Source organism: Apostichopus japonicus, chromosome 21, assembly GCF_037975245.1.
Source record: "Apostichopus japonicus isolate 1M-3 chromosome 21, ASM3797524v1, whole genome shotgun sequence".
In the NCBI taxonomy this organism is placed as follows: Eukaryota; Metazoa; Echinodermata; class Holothuroidea; order Aspidochirotida; family Stichopodidae; genus Apostichopus; species Apostichopus japonicus.
This window is the reverse complement of record NC_092581.1, coordinates 10,517,799-10,535,828: the sequence shown is the minus strand read 5'-3', so window position 1 is coordinate 10,535,828 and position 18,030 is coordinate 10,517,799. Positions and strand designations below refer to the sequence as shown.

The 18,030-nt window shown below is 39.2% G+C and overlaps 1 protein-coding gene and 1 long non-coding RNA gene across 2 annotated transcripts in view; both read right to left on the bottom strand.

The window, feature by feature from the left end:
- The window catches only part of LOC139963061 (monocarboxylate transporter 2-like), a 39,616-nt gene extending 38,445 nt beyond the window's left edge, over positions 1-1,171 (bottom strand). Inside the window, exon 1 of the mRNA XM_071963538.1 lies at positions 800-1,171. The gene's annotated coding sequence lies outside the window, so the exon portion shown is untranslated. The remainder of the gene's footprint in view (positions 1-799) is intronic.
- A 10,024-nt stretch (positions 1,172-11,195) lies between these two features.
- On the bottom strand, positions 11,196-13,337 carry LOC139962726 (uncharacterized). Its single transcript, XR_011791350.1, has 2 exons — positions 13,016-13,337; positions 11,196-12,225 (listed from the first exon to the last, which is right to left on the bottom strand). It is a non-coding gene; the product is annotated as an uncharacterized lncRNA (long non-coding RNA).
- Between the last annotated feature and the right edge of the window lie 4,693 nt (positions 13,338-18,030).

The window sequence follows — 18,030 nt, the reverse complement described above, 5'->3', positions numbered from 1 at the left end:
GCACACAATTTAATCAGTTGTGGTTGTCTTCTTCAAGCACATTTGAAACTAGAAAGCCAGATGGCCTATAGTGATTCCTTGTCAAAACAGGAACTTGCATTAAACTTTCATCAGACAATGTAGGCAACTTTTACAACCAATGCATCATGTTAACAATGCTTAAAACAATGCTCACTCCCATTGTATGCAATTGTGTAGATGGCTATGAACTATAACAGCTAGATCACTTCCATAATATCGCTAAATTAAAGTTGGGCCTAGGTCTAAAAGTATCACCGATCCACATCAGCTTCGGCCTACTTGCTACAACTTACAAGCTAAAATGGCAATTAGTGGTAATTATATATTGCATTACATGAATATATGTTTATCCCTTATTAAACATAGTACCAGCGTAACTATAGGCCCATGCCCGATGTTATTAAAAATGCATTGCCTTGAAATAGCCTAAGTATATCCTACTAGGCTAGTACTACTACTATTTAAAAAAGTGACTCGCAGGGTATACAAAAGGAATAGAATGCACTAGGTTACATAAAAGCCCTAGACCAAAGTCCTCCGTCCGTCCGTAGGCAATTCCGTTTAATTTTACTTGTATGTAGGTTACACAGATTCGTTGACAATTATGAGTTGACTATGACAAACAGCACCTAGCCTATTATATTAACTTATCGTATGACTTTAACGTTAGGTCTACGTAACGCAAGCGATTCAAATGCATTCGTCTACCCAACTTAGTCGTGGGTCTCTAAGCATATCTCGTTCTTTTCACGTTCACTTACATAATATCAAAACATACCTCCGAATTTTTCAATCAATTCTTCCAGGCCCCAGTCTCCTATAGACGTCATTTTCCATGCCATTGTAGCTCGTTATCGCACACTGAATACGTAACGTTATGTGGCTTGCACGTATATATGGCCGTGGTTACTATAGTACATTTAGTAACGGTAAATGTCAGTGTTTAAACACTTAACTTGCACTAAGAATCCAGCTGATGGGAGGTTTGACCAATCGGAATGCTCGAACTGAAAGTACACTTTCTGCAGGTGTAAAAAATACACGCTACTTGAATTATGTAACCCTACTCAGGGTCAGAGTAACCCTTCAGGTGTAGGGTGAACGGTTACACCTGGAAAGTGTTCAAATTCAACACTCCATTTTTTTGCGTGCAGGTTGTTGGCGTACTGTAAAGATTGTAGCAAGTGTGCAAAGCTGCCAGCAATTAGGGTTAGTTGTCAAATACTACTTCCGTAGTAGGCACTCTAAAGCCAACTAGGGCGTCTTTATTTGATTGTTCTTCATGCCGTTTACTTTGTTTCAAGGGTCGTTTGCTGAACCAATAATTGACTTTTAAAAATATATCCATACGTGGATATCACGATAAATCACCATACTCTTCAATGATAAGGTATGCTATTATTTAATAGTAAATCACACTGTCCAACTTATAATCGCACTCCTGCGTGAACGTATCCGACATCCAATACTCATCGATTAGAGGTATGTCGGATACGATATTCTGATTACAAAGAATAACAGAAATAACGACATTTCGTCCATGATAGGCTACTTACCTAAACTGATAATTTTTAAGTTTATCGGTATTTTGACATCAATAGCTGGCAACTAAATTGCGAGACGTTCTTCAAAAATACTTTCTAGAGGTTTACTTACAACATACATTGAGAAGAATGAAAAACACAACTTCATGCCCAATCGAAGGGAAATGCTGATGTTTGAAGTGAGTGGCCTTTACTTCGCTTTTTTTGGGAACATTACTGAGGAATTCTAGTTAGGATCACTCGTCCAGTTGCACTGGGGTAGTGGTGATCACCAAAGGTGTAGGAGGCGGGCGATGTGGGTGTCCTACATCTCCCAAACCCAGCAATATAAATTCCGTGAATATTCGGGCAATATGCTGATATATTTTGGGCATTGCAAACGATAAAAGAAAATTTGAAAGAAAATTTGTGTCGATTTGTTATTGCACTCGGAAGCCTCATCCGCCCACTGCGAGATATTATTGCACTGTTGAGATTAAGAAACAATGGGTGATTCTCGTCGGCAAGGATGGCGTCGAGCTTAGACTCTATAACATTATGATACATACACTCCATTGTGAGCTGGTCCCCACCCAGAATACGGTTAGCCTGTCTGATAACAGAATCAATGCGACTCTTATCATAAGCAGTCACATTACCACCCCAGCAAGTCATACAATATTTAAACACGCTACAAATGACTGAGTTATAAAATATGGTGAGGATACGACTGTCAATGTTAAATTTACTCATTCTACGGATACAGTATAGTCTAGGTTTTACTCTCTTTACCAAATAATCTATATGCTCATGCCACGCCAGTTGATCATCAATAACAACACCAAGATATTTATAGGATGAGACTTGTTCTACGGGATTTTCTTTAATCACAACCTCTCTCGGTTGACCCTTGACCCTTCTAAAATCAATATTCATTTCCTTTGTTTTTTTAACATTAAGTTCCAGGAAGTTCTTATCACAATAACCGACGAAATGATTAATTTCTTCCAGATATTCCCTGTCATCATCCTTTTTAATCAAACCGACTAAGGCTGTATCATCTGCAAATTTAATTAAATGGCAACTGTCAGACGAGGATCTCACATCCGACGTGTACAGAGTAAATAAAAATGGGGCTAGAACGGTTCCTTGTGGAGCACCAGTATTTGAGTATTGGACATCTGACATACAGTTGGATGAGCTAATGTGAACATATTGAGAACGATTGGTAAGGTAGTTGAGTATCCAAAAAATGAGATCATGTGAAATATTCATATTTAACATCTTGTCGGCCAAAACATGAGGTTGAATTGTGTTAAACGCAGATGAAAAATCAAAGAACATAATTCTGGCAGAATGACCTGATTTAGAATGTTCAAGGTGGGAATACAATTTCTCCAAGCAATTTAAGACCGCGTCCTCTGTATTGCGATGGGCCCTATAAGCATATTGTTGAGGGTCGAGGTAGTCATCGACTAACGGCTATATGTGCCGCAGTACAATTCGTTCACACGACTTCATCAGGACAGAAGTAAGGGCCACAGGCCGAAGGTCATTCATGCAGGATATGACAGCCTTTTTGGCTACTGGAATAATACAAGAGCGTTTCCATGATACGGGTATTGTTTTTGTACAGAATGAAAGATTAAAAATGTGAGTAAAAATGTCGGCAAGTTGATTGGCACAGGTTTTCAATACCCGTGGTTTCAGTTGGTCTGGGCCGGCAGCTTTAAATGCATTTAAACGAGAAAATTCCCGATAAACTTCGCCCCTGGTTACACATAAAAAGGGTTTTCCCCCAGCACAGTCGTCTAATGACTCTCTGAGAAGATCAGCCTGTGTAGAAAAGTCATGACAATCAAATCTGTTGTAAAAATCATTCAATGCGTTAGCGTAATCAATAGAGGTATCAGGCAAATATGATTTATGATTGTTAACCATGTACCCACTCATCAAACGGATTCCCTCCCAGACTTCTTTCATATTATTTTCAGTAAATCGGTTTTCAATCTTACGCTTGTAAATAGCTTTCTCCTTTCTAATACAGTCTTTCAGTTCTTTCTGGACTGCTTTCAGTTCAGCTCTGTCCCCTCTGCCAAAGATGCCTTTCTTCCTGTTGATCACTGATTTGACTGTGCTGGTAATCCACGGTTTATTGTTTGGATACACCTTCACTTGCTTTGTAGGGACCGAGCAGTCTACGCAGAAGTTCACGTACCCGGTAATCGCATCTGTTAGTTCATCGATGTCACTTGATGAACGGATAAACATGTCCCAATCTGTCGTATCCAGGGTCGATTGTAGCTGGTCGAGTGACTCCTGGCTCCACTGTTGGACTGTAATCACAGCGGGCTTCTGCCTTAGGACGATTGGTCGATACCGGGGATAAAGGATTACCAGGTTATGATCCGATTCTCCAAGAGGGGAGATCGATACTGCATTGTAAGCGTCTTTAACGTTCGAATAGCACAGATCCAGGGTAGCCTCTTCACGAGTGGGGCAGTTCACATGTTGGCGTTTGAGAGGGGAGGGGACAGCGGACCCTACCTTCATTGTACATCCCAGGGGAATCGCTCAATTCTTCCGGTGGGGGTGGGGGTTCAGTTGGGGGAAAACGTGCAAACAAACAACAACGTGTGATTTTTCTTCAAAATTTTAAAGCCTTAACAAACACAACCGTGCGTTTAAACCTTATTATTTAACTCATTTTATCTAGGCTAAACGTACCTCGGGATTGCCCATTTGACTTCTAAATTGTGTAATGTTCTTCCGGGGAGCACTCCAAGGAAAAATATACATTCAATAAACCCATATACACAGCCATTGATGCGCCTACAAATCCCTTTTTTTTATGGTTCATGCCCCAACATAATCATCCGGGGAGAGGGATTGGAATTTGGCCCCTACCTTTGAAATCATGTGCGCGCGAATGGAGCGTGGGTATAACGTTTCTTGAAGGTTTGCTGCAATAATTACATTTCTACCTTATACCCAATGCAATCGTTTAGGGTAGATTGTTTGTAAAGAACGTAATGAACTTGGCGTGGTAAAACCAAGAAGCTGTTATTTGGAGAGCTCCCACTTCAACCAAGATGACAGTAGATCTGTATATATACACTAAATGAGATAATACAAACATTTTACGTATGACAGTCTTCAATGAGGAAATGAAATCCCGATATTTCATATACTTGTATTAGTAACATACATTCATGGCTAATGCACATATTTAAACCTGACAACAATGAGCCACAGAGTAAAAGAACCCTGAAGTTGATGGACGACTTTTCATATTTATACAAATGGTTAACAAATGTGAAGTTATTACATGAATTCGTTCTGTTCGGCTTCAGACAAGAGTAATTATATTTGCATCGGTAGGTTTAATAGTTTGTCCGAAACTGACGGGAACATGCCATCGTTAGATTGACTACTGGTCATCCATTATTGCTCATTTACACAATAAATAGTCATATCACCGTGATTGACAGGGCTTTGTAGACATTCTACTCGGTAAAAGCCAAACAAAACTACTAACAAAACTCATTATCATAACGTCCGTTCTACAATGGTTAGCATTGCGGTAGAAGTTGGTTTACAAAGTAAAAACAGTACATGCGACATCACAATACTATTATTGTATTACCACATAATGTATTTTTCATTTTGTTTAATTTGACTACGCAGACCCTTAGCTTAGCAACGCAGTGTTAGCTGTTTTGCAGCAGAACGCCTTGTATGGAGAAAAAAAAGGTCTCTGTGGGAAAGCAAGGGAATATTCATGTCCAGGAAGATAATTCGTCAATCAATGCGCAGAGTGGGTACCCAGAGGGTAAGATAAGAGTGATTGAATTGAATACCTTTTGTGGGGGGGGGGGTGGGGGTCACTTTTATAAGTCCCAGAACTTATGACTGACGGTCGGTGACTTACAGCAGTTTATCCAATTCACCTATGTGTCAAGTCACATATTTTCATGGATCATACATCCTTGGGATTATTTCTAGTTGACATTGATGTACGCTGTCGTCGGTGCAAGCCCACAGAATAGCCAAAGGAAGGATCAGTAAACACAAAGCAGCGTCCAGTCTATAAATATGTATTGTGGAGCCAAGTATATCATGTAGGAAACCTGTACAGATGTGAAAAGAAAGAAAACCTAATGTAGTATGATGCATCACCATGGTTACAATCGAACGACACTATGATTTGGCATGACCAAAGGACTCTTTTATAAATGTAAATAAATAGGTATATTATCAATTTAACTGAGAACAACCCTCCAAATTGCATCGACGAAATAAGAAATGGCGATACCTTCGCTGAAGTGGTGAGAGCAAACCATCGATGGAATCGTTCCTGATACGCCAGAAGTGTTGACACCTTGGCTTAAGCCACTGACAAAGGCCAGTATACTTAGAACGTGGACGTTGTGAACCAACGTACAGCCTAGCATGCTTAACCCGTTAGTGACTAATGGTATTAAACAGCACGTGTAGGCATGGGAGGCGATCACGGGGGGGGGGGGGGGGGGCGGGGGGGGGGGCGGGGGGGGGGGCGGGGGGACATGTCCCCCCAATATTTTAGGTGGGAGGATGTAGTATCTAATATCCCCCCATTATTTGGTGGCATAGTTTTTTGTGTTGCTATAAATAGAAAATAATGCGTGAGATTATTTATCCAAATCATATTTGGCGCTGGCTAAAACTCCATCCCACACACGCTGCATGAGGTAAATGACTCTTCGTGGTCGTTTCTGTGACATGTGACCGTATAGCATGTTGTCACTCGTGATTATTATCATAATGTCTGTACATCTCTTGTGTATGAGTGTAAGTACGTACGGCGAATGGGGAGACCCCCCCCCCTTTTTGAGTATATTTAAGGTATTTTTATGATATCGAAGTTTTATAGTTTTTATAGATTTAATATTTGTACACCAATAAATTAACTGTGTCTGAATTTTCGAAAATTTCCTAACCACCATTCTTCATCACACTTCCCTTTACTCGTGCAATTTTGACCGGTCTGTTAGGGGTTGAAGGGTGTTTTGCTACATTGGTTGTCCATAGATGAAATTTTGTGCAACATTATAGGTATGTTTTGAAGTGAATTTATTATTCAAATTCTGAAAAAATAATGGGCTTAAAACCTTGAAAGTGGGGCTGACGGGTATTGTGGGCCGTTACGTAGAATTACCTACAAAAGCAATGATCCACGGGAGATGTGATAAGGTCGAACATGATGTGTGACTGGTGATAATCTTGAAAAAGGTCATGGATGGAAAAAAAACTATTGGGAAAAACTTGGTTCTCAGGCAAAAGTGTACATCTGGTTGGTCATTTTCAAGCCCGAGAAGTGCCATTTCCGGTGATCTGGGGACTATCAAAACCAGAAATTTTCTTGTACGCTGCGCGCCAACCAATGGTGGCGCTCCGCTTTGATAGTAAGGTAGTCACGGGCCTTCCTACTGGTTAAGCAGTACGTCTCAATGATTCTCTTAAAGTAACGTTTGCTGCGTCCTCCTGGAGTCTTGCTACAATACCGAACAATTCTCAATCTTCTATGTGCGACTAAGGTGTTTAGTTGGTTTCATTGTAGAGCTCATCGTTTGATAACCAATTGTTATATATATATATATATATATATTTATATATATATATATATATATATATATATATATATATATATATATATATATATATATATATATATATATATATATATACATAGATATAGAGCCCACGACATGAAAATTTAATATGAAGTTAATTCTAAACCAAGAAGAAGAGCAAACGTTTTGTGGTAAGATATCGGCCAACACAAACACTATTATTAATCTGCCTCTTTCCAATGTTTGTTGTTTCTGATACTATCTCCGTCAGCTCCATCTCTGGTATGTCTTTTTTCTCATTTGAAGTATTTCTTTTAGTTCGAGCAGACACCATTCGTCCTTCTTTTCTCAAGCATACACCACATACAATGGTGCTCCACGCAATGGCACCAAATAGCAACATGCCTAACTCCAATCCATACGTTGCCTTCAATTGCTGCATAATTAGGGGAAACACTGCTACACCAACAAAGTCGAACAAGGAGGTGAAGTAATACATAACTGGGAAATTTGCCGGAAAGTGAGACCTTAATTTTATGTAACCAGGGAGAGAAGTGAGGCCAAAACCAGTTCCTGTAATATATAAACCAAAGAAATCATAACATTTAATGTTTGACTGATGTTAAAGTAAGCTCGTTGTAGAAAGCGTTATCATTACAACTTAGAACTACTACGATTTTTCAATTTCTCATTAACTCATTAATTGTTTTCCACATATATAGTAATTAATAACCCATTGACAGGCAAACTTTTTTTTTTTGTTACCTGTACGATAGATGAAACTTTGATTGTCAGATTTAAAAGCGAAATTTTGTTGATAGACAACGTAACAATTGCAATAAAGAAAAAAAAAATACTTCACACAGTTATTTGAAAACCCGATATGAATGTAATGCTTACTCCAGAATGCATCTCACAGTAGGAGGTCTCATGTCATAACGACAGGTTTTATGTTGATTTATCCATGATATATGATACATTTGTAATTGGTAGCTTGTTCTTTACATTTATAATTTGATCATCATATTTAATCAACTATTATTATCTCAGTGGATAAATGCTCAAAGTATTATAAAGAAAAATAAAATTTCAGTATTTTCATCAAGCAATCACGTTCTGCCACCGGAATATTCCTTAATGTGTAGGTTGGCTGCGTTCTGGACATATTTCACCGTTGTTGTTATATAACTATTGTATTTAGATATCCTAATAATTACCTTACTCTTGAAAATGTAAACGTAAAGATGAACAAAGTGAACCGTCTGTTTCATTATCAGGCGCGTATCCAGGGGGGCGTTGGGGGCGCGCGCCCCCGGGTAAGGAAAAGAGGAGAGAAAAAAGAGAAGAAAAAAGGGAAAAAGAGGGAGAAAAAAGAAAAGGCGGAGAGGAAGGAAGGGAAAAGAAAAAGAAGAAAGAGAGAAAAAGGAGAAAAGGAGGAAGTAGAAGATAAACGCCAAGACCTCGGGAAGAGAAAGAGGAACAGTCATAATTACAGCGCTGATCCCTATTATATACACAGGGTAGCCAGTGACAGATCGAAGACTACAGAGGGGACGTGCGCCTCACCCTACCCCTTACACCGACAATTCCATTTTTAGCTCATACCAGCATGCTGGTGTGAGCTATTGTTACAGTGCGGCGTCTATCACTCTATCCGTCAACAATTGGTAAAACCGCTCCCACTCACACAGTATTTAATGGAATTTCATGAAACTTGGACACAAGGACCATTGGGTATAGGGCCATCAGAGATGGTCCGAAATTTGGGGTCAATGGTCACTTGTGGGCCGTAATGGGCCATTTTGTGGAAATACGCAAAATGCTTCTTCTCCTACAGATTCCATGGTACAATGTTGAGGGTTTGTCACGATAGTCCTATGATAATATATATAAATATATATATATATATATATATATATATATATATATATTATAATGAAACTTGGTCACAACGTTCCTCGGGATGAGGGTTATGAGTGGTGTTCGGAAAATTGAGGTCAAATGTCATTTAGGGGGTCATCAGGGGTCATTCTTTGTAATATTTTCAAATATCTCAATCTCCTCAAGATTTTGATGGATCATATTCAAAGTTGAACTGATGATTGTTGGATTGTGTATGAATAAGATGATGCCTAATAATTTTTGGTCAAAAGTTAATTAATTACAATTAATCCCCATTGTTTAAAAAAATCTGAGCCTTCACCTTTTGCCAAAGCTCCTTTAATTTGTCTCCCAGTCTCTGCAGTGTTTGTTTACATTTGTGGTTAAGCTCTGCAGAGGCTGTTAGTGGAATTAAAGCAGGACTGGGAGTTGTTATAACTGTTGAACTGTAAGCATGAGAGCCCTATAGCCAATCAGCACTTGCCGATTCTTAGAAGTCTTTGAGCCTGAGGTATGTAGGCAGCCAGCCAAAATTTTGGCAAGGAGTGTTTGCAGACAATGGGTAAGGGACTATTAACCAAACAAATCTCGGGAAATTTGAGAAAACATCATTGGCTGTATTTAGCATGAAAATCTCTGTAATAGATATGTTGTTAGCACTGCACGGAAGCAACTTGCGGTTGATTGTTATAATTTTTTTGAAAAGAAAGAATGATGTTCGTTCACAATGTGTTCACAACGGAACTTTAGATAGCAACGAAAGTGTAGACATCAACGTGAGTTTAGACATCAACCGTAAGTTAACTTAGCAACGAAAGTTTTAGACATCAACGTGAGTTTAGACATCAACCGTAAGGTTTATAAATCAGCGTGAGTTTAGACATTAAGGCGCGTTTAGTCGTCAACGTGACTTTAGACATCAACGTAAGTTTAGACATCAACGAACAACAGCAACATGGTAAACTAGCAGCAACAGCTTTAGTTTAGACAGCAACAAACTTATTTTAGGCAACGAAACAAACTTAGTTTAGGCAACGAAATACGGTTGCCATTTTCGCGTTCCATACTTCAGGTCTGCTCAGGTAGAGGGGAGAAAGTTTAATAGGGTAGGTCAGTGGTACTGTTTGAGAGAGTGGGTAAAACAGGATTTAAAGGGGGAAAATAGGAATTATAGCCAGTGGTGTGGCCAGTATTCTGCTAACGGAGGGGGGGGGGGTATCCCTCATAGGCCCAAAATTGGTGGAATCTGAAAAATGGCCTGAAATTTGGTGGGCCATAAAGTTTTGTGGGCCCTACATTTTTAAGCTCGAAAAGGTATGAGCTTCTGCACCATTGGTGCTCTAGTTGACGTTTCCATTTTTCCTCTCTCACTAATGTATCTATATATATATACTATATATGGTCTAGCATAACGCGTGTGTGTGTGTATGGACGCCTTGAACAATTGTTCAATTGTGCAATGGAACCAACTGTGGCTGGTATTGAAGTCGACCGAGTCGTCGGGGAACATGACGCATTTCGGGAAGGGGCGACCGGTCCCCCCCCCCCACTGATCTGTACACTAACTGGATTGGAGCAACAGGCCTACTCTGTGAAGTCACCGGAAGTTACTGTCCGCCATGTTTGTTCACCCAAGAAGAGCGATACGGTTCACTGATTTTGTATGCTAGCGATATTTGAACGTTGATTTAATGACTGTTTTCTTGTAGACAGAAAGTATCCAAGACAAGAGAAGGGGCGCTGATATTAGGTGTGTGTCACTGAGGTGGTGGGGGGAGGTGGTTGGGAGACGTGCCCCCGTACTCAATATTAGATTGATTTTTTATTGCAGTTAATTGACCAAGAAAAATGAGGGTTGCAAAAGCAGATCAATATGGACAACTCAAAAGCCTTTCCGAATATATTCTTGGTCGAAAGCAACATTGAGGGGTTGGTGTGGCGGGGGGGGGGTGGAGGGGGGACTCAAAAATTCGAAGTTTTCAAACAGTTGTAGTCTAAGAGCAATCTCGTGAGTCATAAACTCTGGTATTTCATGTTTATGCTATAATGCTATTGTCTTTACTGGTTGGGTGCTTGCAGTTTCAGCTTTACCCTTAAATGATTACAAATAGAGAACCGACAAGGTAAACTATGAAAGCACATAATAGAAACAAATATCCTTTTCATTAAATATATTCAGTTTAAGTGACACAGTTGTAATAGTATTGATTGTAGTGACTTGTTAGCACTTAAAAAGTCCAACAAGAACTTCATTTCCAGAAAATTTAAAATCATTACACTTGGGACTCTGGAAGTCAATGCAATGTTTCTGGTGGTTAAAATTTATAAAAATAAATAAAAGTAAAACAGCAAGAACTTCATATATAAAAGAATATTATCAAAATATTGTTAAGAAATGTATAATGGTAAGAACTTCACATTTCATAATCTGAAAACATTACAGTATGGGCAGAGGAAGTCAGTGCAATGCTTCTGGTGGTTAAAAATGTCATGAAACTTTCCAAAAAGACTGTAAAGGTAAGGTCCTTATGTATAAAAAGTAAAACAATACATAGGGTGGAACCTGCAAATCCATGAAATGCTTCTAGTGCTTGAAAATTATCATTTAACCTATACAAAAACAAATTCCGGCAAGAACTTCGACACCAAACAATAGAAATCACGAGATGTTTTGCCACTAGAGGTCAGAGAAATGTTTCCATATTGTTTAAAAACATAATGAAACTTAAACTTCTTCTTCATTAACTGTATGATTGGATGGCAGAAATGTGATAATTATGATGGCAACAGAGCTTAAAAGTACTGACAAAATCTTTACTATAAGTTCTATCATTTTAACACTTGGAATGTTCAGCCACATCCCCCATGTTCCCCCATGTGTGATTACTGTCATGTCTTTCTGCTTATATTGCTCTCATGAAACTTTCTCAATGAGGTCTCTTATGCCCTTTAACATGTCTCTTGACATAAAAAGAATGAAAAGATAAATAGTTTCAACCCAGTATGCATGAAAATGTATGTGATGTCGGGTATTTTGCGCTTTAGCTTTCTAGGAGACTCCATTATAGCATATGTAGGATCTCCAGGGGTACTCCATGTTCACTGCACTCCGCATTTGGTAATTCATGTTTTGTACTTGGGATTGGGCTGGATCGTCTTGCAGATGGTGGCTTACGAGTTGGAGTAATCTGCAAATTACATAAACAAAACATCAAAATTTTTAATATAAATATAAAATTCATCCGTAGAAACGAAATAATTTTACCAATTGAATTGTAACCTGTCCTTAGTAATACTCATTCATAAAAGGAGAGGCTTCAAATTTCCAAATAAGTCAAGCTTAGGCTTGTGACTTGAGTTAGGCAACAACTCTGTTTTCAAAACTGAGTTAGGTGGTAAGCATATGTATACCCTTTCAATTATTAAGCTACACATAATTCCTCATGTATTCAGTACGTCACGCAGTGTACTGAAAACTGTACTTTGATACAAGTAGACCTAAATATGTCGAAAAGCTAATGCAAAAGCTAATCTGCAAATTACATAAACAAAACATCAAAATTTTTAATATAAATATAAAATTCATCCGTAGAAACGAAATAATTTCACCAATTGAATTGTAACCTGTCCTTAGTAATTCTCATTCATGAGGAGAGGCTTCAAATTTCCAAATAAGTCAAGCTTAGGCTTGTGACTTGAGTTAGGCAACAACTCTGTTTTCAAAACTGAGTTAGGTGGTAAGCATATGTATACCCTTTCAATTATTAAGCTACACGTAATTCCTCATGTATTCAGTACGTCACGCAGTGTACTGAAAACTGTACTTTGAATGCAAGTAGACCTAAATATGTCGAAAAGCTAATGTTACTTATCATGTTACTTATTTCTTTCGCGAAACTCGTCCATATTCTCGCCAGTGCATACAACGTAGTACAAAAGACTAACTAGAATTCATCCCAGGTAATCGGCATAGCCTACCTGTGAAAGGTAAACCCCTTTTCTCGTTTTCCACGAACATCCCGGTGTGTGCATCCATAGGCTGAACAGGCATTCTTTTCAAAACATCAGATATTAAACGAGTGAGGTAAAGTTACTAAACGAGTGAGGTAAAGTTATTTCTTTTAGGATAATGCGAAGTGCTGACTGCCGATTCCGTACCTAGTTACAACAGAACAAGAAATGTTTGGCGTCTTTTTGGGTGATTCAAGATGGCCGCAAACCCACTTCCGGTAGCTTCACAGGGAATAGACCAACTAGCGCTCAGAAGCGGCGAGCCGCCAATCCAGTTAGTGTACAAATCAGTGGTCCCCCCCCCCCTAGCAAATTTTCTCTATGATATCGATATTAATTTAAAAATAGACAATGCTTAGATGCAACTTACAAGGCCTGGGAAGTGTCATTTCCAGCGATCTGGGAGGCATTTTCGGCCAAAATTTTATTGTACGCTTCGCGCCAACTTATATGGTGGCGCTTCGCTTAGATAGTTTGCCTACAGGCCTCGCCCTTCCGTTGGCAAATTACTCGCTACACGCCTGTTCGAATTAGTAAAGCAAAGAGCAGACATCACATAATATCAGTGAGCATGAAAATGCATGTTCAAAAATGAACAGCCTCAAAACTGTCTATGTGTGTAGTAAAAGGCGTAGGAGCCCAATTGGATTTGGGGGCTGTAACGACTTGCCCGAAAAATATAATCAAAATTTTTCGCGCGCGTTAATGTCAATATCATATAAGCAAGCATAGGTCATTACATCGCATGGCATCGTGTACCGTACGGTCCGTGAAAGTTACGCAGTCATCCGCAGGATGCTAATCTAAACAACGAAATGTCTTATGTAGATGGAGAAAAAGCATACAGGTCCAATTATGTCAAAACTCTCTTTTACAGTAGTAATGGCGAATTAGTCTGCCAAGCTTAGAACTTTATTTTAATTACCAAGGAGATCATTTTTAAACTATTCATTTATTCTCAGCATATTGCCCGAATTTTCAGGGGAACAAGTTTGGTTGGGGGGGGGGCTGCAGCCCCCGCCTCCTACGCCTATGTGTGTAGTGTTCGGTTTCGAAATATCTGATATCGGAAATATCTGCTATTTTTCATTTCCTTCAACCAAGTTTTATAATTGCCGTTATAAGAGGTTGTAATATTTGTACACCAATAAATTAACTGTGTCTGAATTTTCGAAAACTTTCTGATCAACATTCTTCATCATACTTCTGTTAGGGGTTGAAGGACGTTTTTCTATATTGGTTGTCCATAGATTGAATTTTGTGCAACATTATGTATATGTTTTGAAGTGATTTTCTTCACGAGAAATGTGAATTTTCAAATTCGGAACAAATAATGGGCTTTAAACTTTGAAAAGTGGGGCTTTCGGATATTGTGGGCCGTGACGTAGAATCACCTACAAAAGCAATGATCCACAGGACATGCAATGAGGTCGAACATGATGTGTGACTGGTTACAATCTTCAAAAAGGTTATGGATGAAAAAAAAAATATTGGGAAATACTTGGTTCTCAGGCAAAAGTGTTCATCTGGTTGGTCATTTTCAAGCCCGAGAAGTGCCATTTCCGGTGATCTAGGGGGTATCAAAACCTGAAATTTTCTTGTTAATGTATATCGTTCAGTTACAGAGTTGATGACAATTGACAATTCATAATCACGGACGTTAAATATGAATCTAAGAGACTGACTTCGGTTATCTTGCGGCTTTGATAAGCCAATGAGGCTTCTTCGCGAGTTACTGCTTGCAGGAGAATCTAAAATATCTACAAACATACAATACAACTAATTGGTAGGTTCATTAAAATTAAACTGGGAACATTGACGAGAAAATCGCTTGTCGGTGTATCAGGGGCGTATCCAGGATTTTCTAATCCGGGGGGGGGGGGGCGCGAATTACTATCTAAGCGGAGCGCCACCATCGGTTGGCGCGCAGCGTACAAGAAAAATTTTGGTTTTTATACCCCCCCCCCCCCCCCCCAGATCAACGGAAATGGCACTTCTCGGGCTTGAAAATTACCAACTGGATGTACACTTTCGCCTGAGAACCAAGTATTTCCCAATAGTTTTTTTTCCATCCATAAACTTTTTGAAGATTTTCTTCATTCACAAATCATGTTCGACCTCATCGCATGTCCTGTGGATCATTGCTTTTGTAGGTGATCTTACGTCGCGGCCCACGATACCCGACAGCTCCACATTCCAAGGTTTACAGCCCATAATTTGTTCAGAATTTGAAAATTCACTTCAAAACATACCCATAATGTTGCAAAAAAAATGTCATATATGGACAACCAATATAGAAAAACCTCCTTCAACCCCTAACAGACCGGTCAAAATTACACGAGTAGAGGGAAGTTTGATGAAGAATGTTGGTAAAGAAATTTTCAAAAATTCAGACACAGTTAATTTATTGGTTTACAAATATTAAACCTTCATATAACGGCTATTATAAAACTTGGTTGAAGGAAATGAAATAATAGCAGATATTTCCGAAACCGAACACTACACACATAGGCGTAGGAGGCGGGAGGTGCATGGGGGGGGGGGGGGGTTCCTACTGAAAGAAAAATAAATTGCAATGATGTAGCTAAAGGAAATGAAAAATATCTCCTTGATAATTAAAATAAAGTTCTAAGCTTGGCAGACTAATTCGCCATTACTAATGTAAAAGAGAATTTGACATAATTGGACCTCCATGCTTTTTCTCCATCTACATAAGACATTTCGTTGTTTACATTAGCATCCCGCGGTATACTGCGCAATTTCCACGGACCGTACGGGACACGATGCCATGCGATGTAATGACCTAATGCTTGCTTATATGATATTGACATTAACATGTTGAACGCGCGCTTTTTTTATTATATTTTTCGGGCAAGTCGTTACAGCCCCCAAATCCAATTGGGCTCCTACGCCTTTGACTACACACATAGACAGTTTTGAGGCTGTTCATTTTTGAACATGCATTTTCATGCTCACTGATATTATGTGATGTCTGCTCTTTGCTTTACAAATTCGAACAGGCGTGTAGCGAGTAATTTGCCAACGGAAGGGCGAAGCCTGCAGGCAAACTAGCTAAGCGAAGCGCCACCATGAGTTGGCGCGAAGCGTACAATAAAATTTTGGCCGAAAATGCCTCCCAGATCGCTGGAAATGACACTTCCCAGGCCTTGTAAGTTGCATCTAAGCATTGTCTATTTTTAAATTACTAGCGATATCATAGAGAAAATTTGCTCGGTGGGGGGGGGGGGGCGGTCGCCCCTTCCCGAAATGCGTCATGTTCCCCGACGACTCGGTCGAGTTCAAGACCAGCCACAGTTGGTTCCATTGCACAATTGAACAATTGTTCAAGGCGTCCATACACACACACACACGCGTTATGCTAGACCATATATAGTATATATATATAGATACATTAGTGAGAGAGGAAAAATGGAAACGTCAACTAGAGCACCAATGGTGCAGAAGCTCATACCTTTTCGAGCTTAAAAATGTAGGGCCCACAAAACTTTATGGCCCACCAAATTTCAGGCCATTTTTCAGATTCCACCAATTTTGGGCCCATGAGGGATACCCCCACCCTCCTCCGTTAGCAGAATACTGGCCACACCACTGGCTATAATTCCTATTTTCCCCCTTTAAATCCTGTTTTACCCACTCTCTCAAACAGTACCACTGACCTACCCTATTAAACTTTCTCCCCTCTACCTGAGCAGACCTGAAGTATGGAACGCGAAAATGGCAACCGTATTTCGTTGCCTAAACTAAGTTTGTTTCGTTGCCTAAACTAAGTTTGTTGCTGTCTAAACTAAAGCTGTTGCTGCTAGTTTACCATGTTGCTGTTGTTCGTTGATGTCTAAACTTACGTTGATGTCTAAAGTCACGTTGACGACTAAACGCGCCTTAATGTCTAAACTCACGTTGATTTATAAACCTTACGGTTGATGTCTAAACTCACGTTGATGTCTAAAACTTTCGTTGCTAAGTTAACTTACAGTTGATGTCTAAACTCACGTTGATGTCTACACTTTCGTTGCTATCTAAAGTTCCGTTGTGAACACATTGTGAACGAACATCATTCTTTCTTTTCAAAAAAATTATAACAATCAACCGCAAGTTGCTTCCGTGCAGTGCTAACAACATATCTATTACAGAGATTTTCATGCTAAATACAGCCAATGATGTTTTCTCAAATTTCCCGAGATTTGTTTGGTTAATAGTCCCTTACCCATTTTCTGCAAACATGCTTGCATCTTCAGTGCTCAATGAACGCAAAGTATGATGGTTTAACTATGTAACGCGAAAAGGGGGGGGGGGGGTAATCGTTAATGTCATGCCGTATTTGTAGCTACAGCAATGTAAATATCCTTAACAACCTGATTTGTCGAACAATAGTCACGTTGTTAACGATATTTACATGATAGTTGATACAACTCCGAGGACGTTATTTACATTTATATTGTTAATGTCATATTTGAATAATTGTTTTATCACAGAAAGTTATGAGTTGAGACAATCTATAAATTTTGCGGGAAGCTACCACAACATCTCTGATACTGAAAAGGACTTTAAATCTCACAGTATGTTATGTTCTCTCCCTTTTGAGAGTTGATAATGTAAAATGTGCATTTATACCACAGTTATTTCTTCGTTGCAAACTTGCGTAAAGTTTTGCGGTCCCTTTGACCACGTGCTTCAAGTCATGATTCTGGTGCAACACTAATTCGTGTGAATAAACTACTGCAGTCATACATCGTCAAAAGTAGTCATTGAAGTTTCGACATTGCGTAAAAATGTTATTTAAATACTATAATTTTCGTGGAGTTGGTTGTTTCCAAATACTGAAAAGCATCCAGGGTAAATGTTGGATCAGTTGCTCTATGGTTGGATGTAGTCTGCGCTTCGTGAGTAACAAGAGGGGCACAGTATTGAAGTACGTAGGCAATATGACTCAGAGAACTAGTTTACTAAACCCGCCAAGCAAG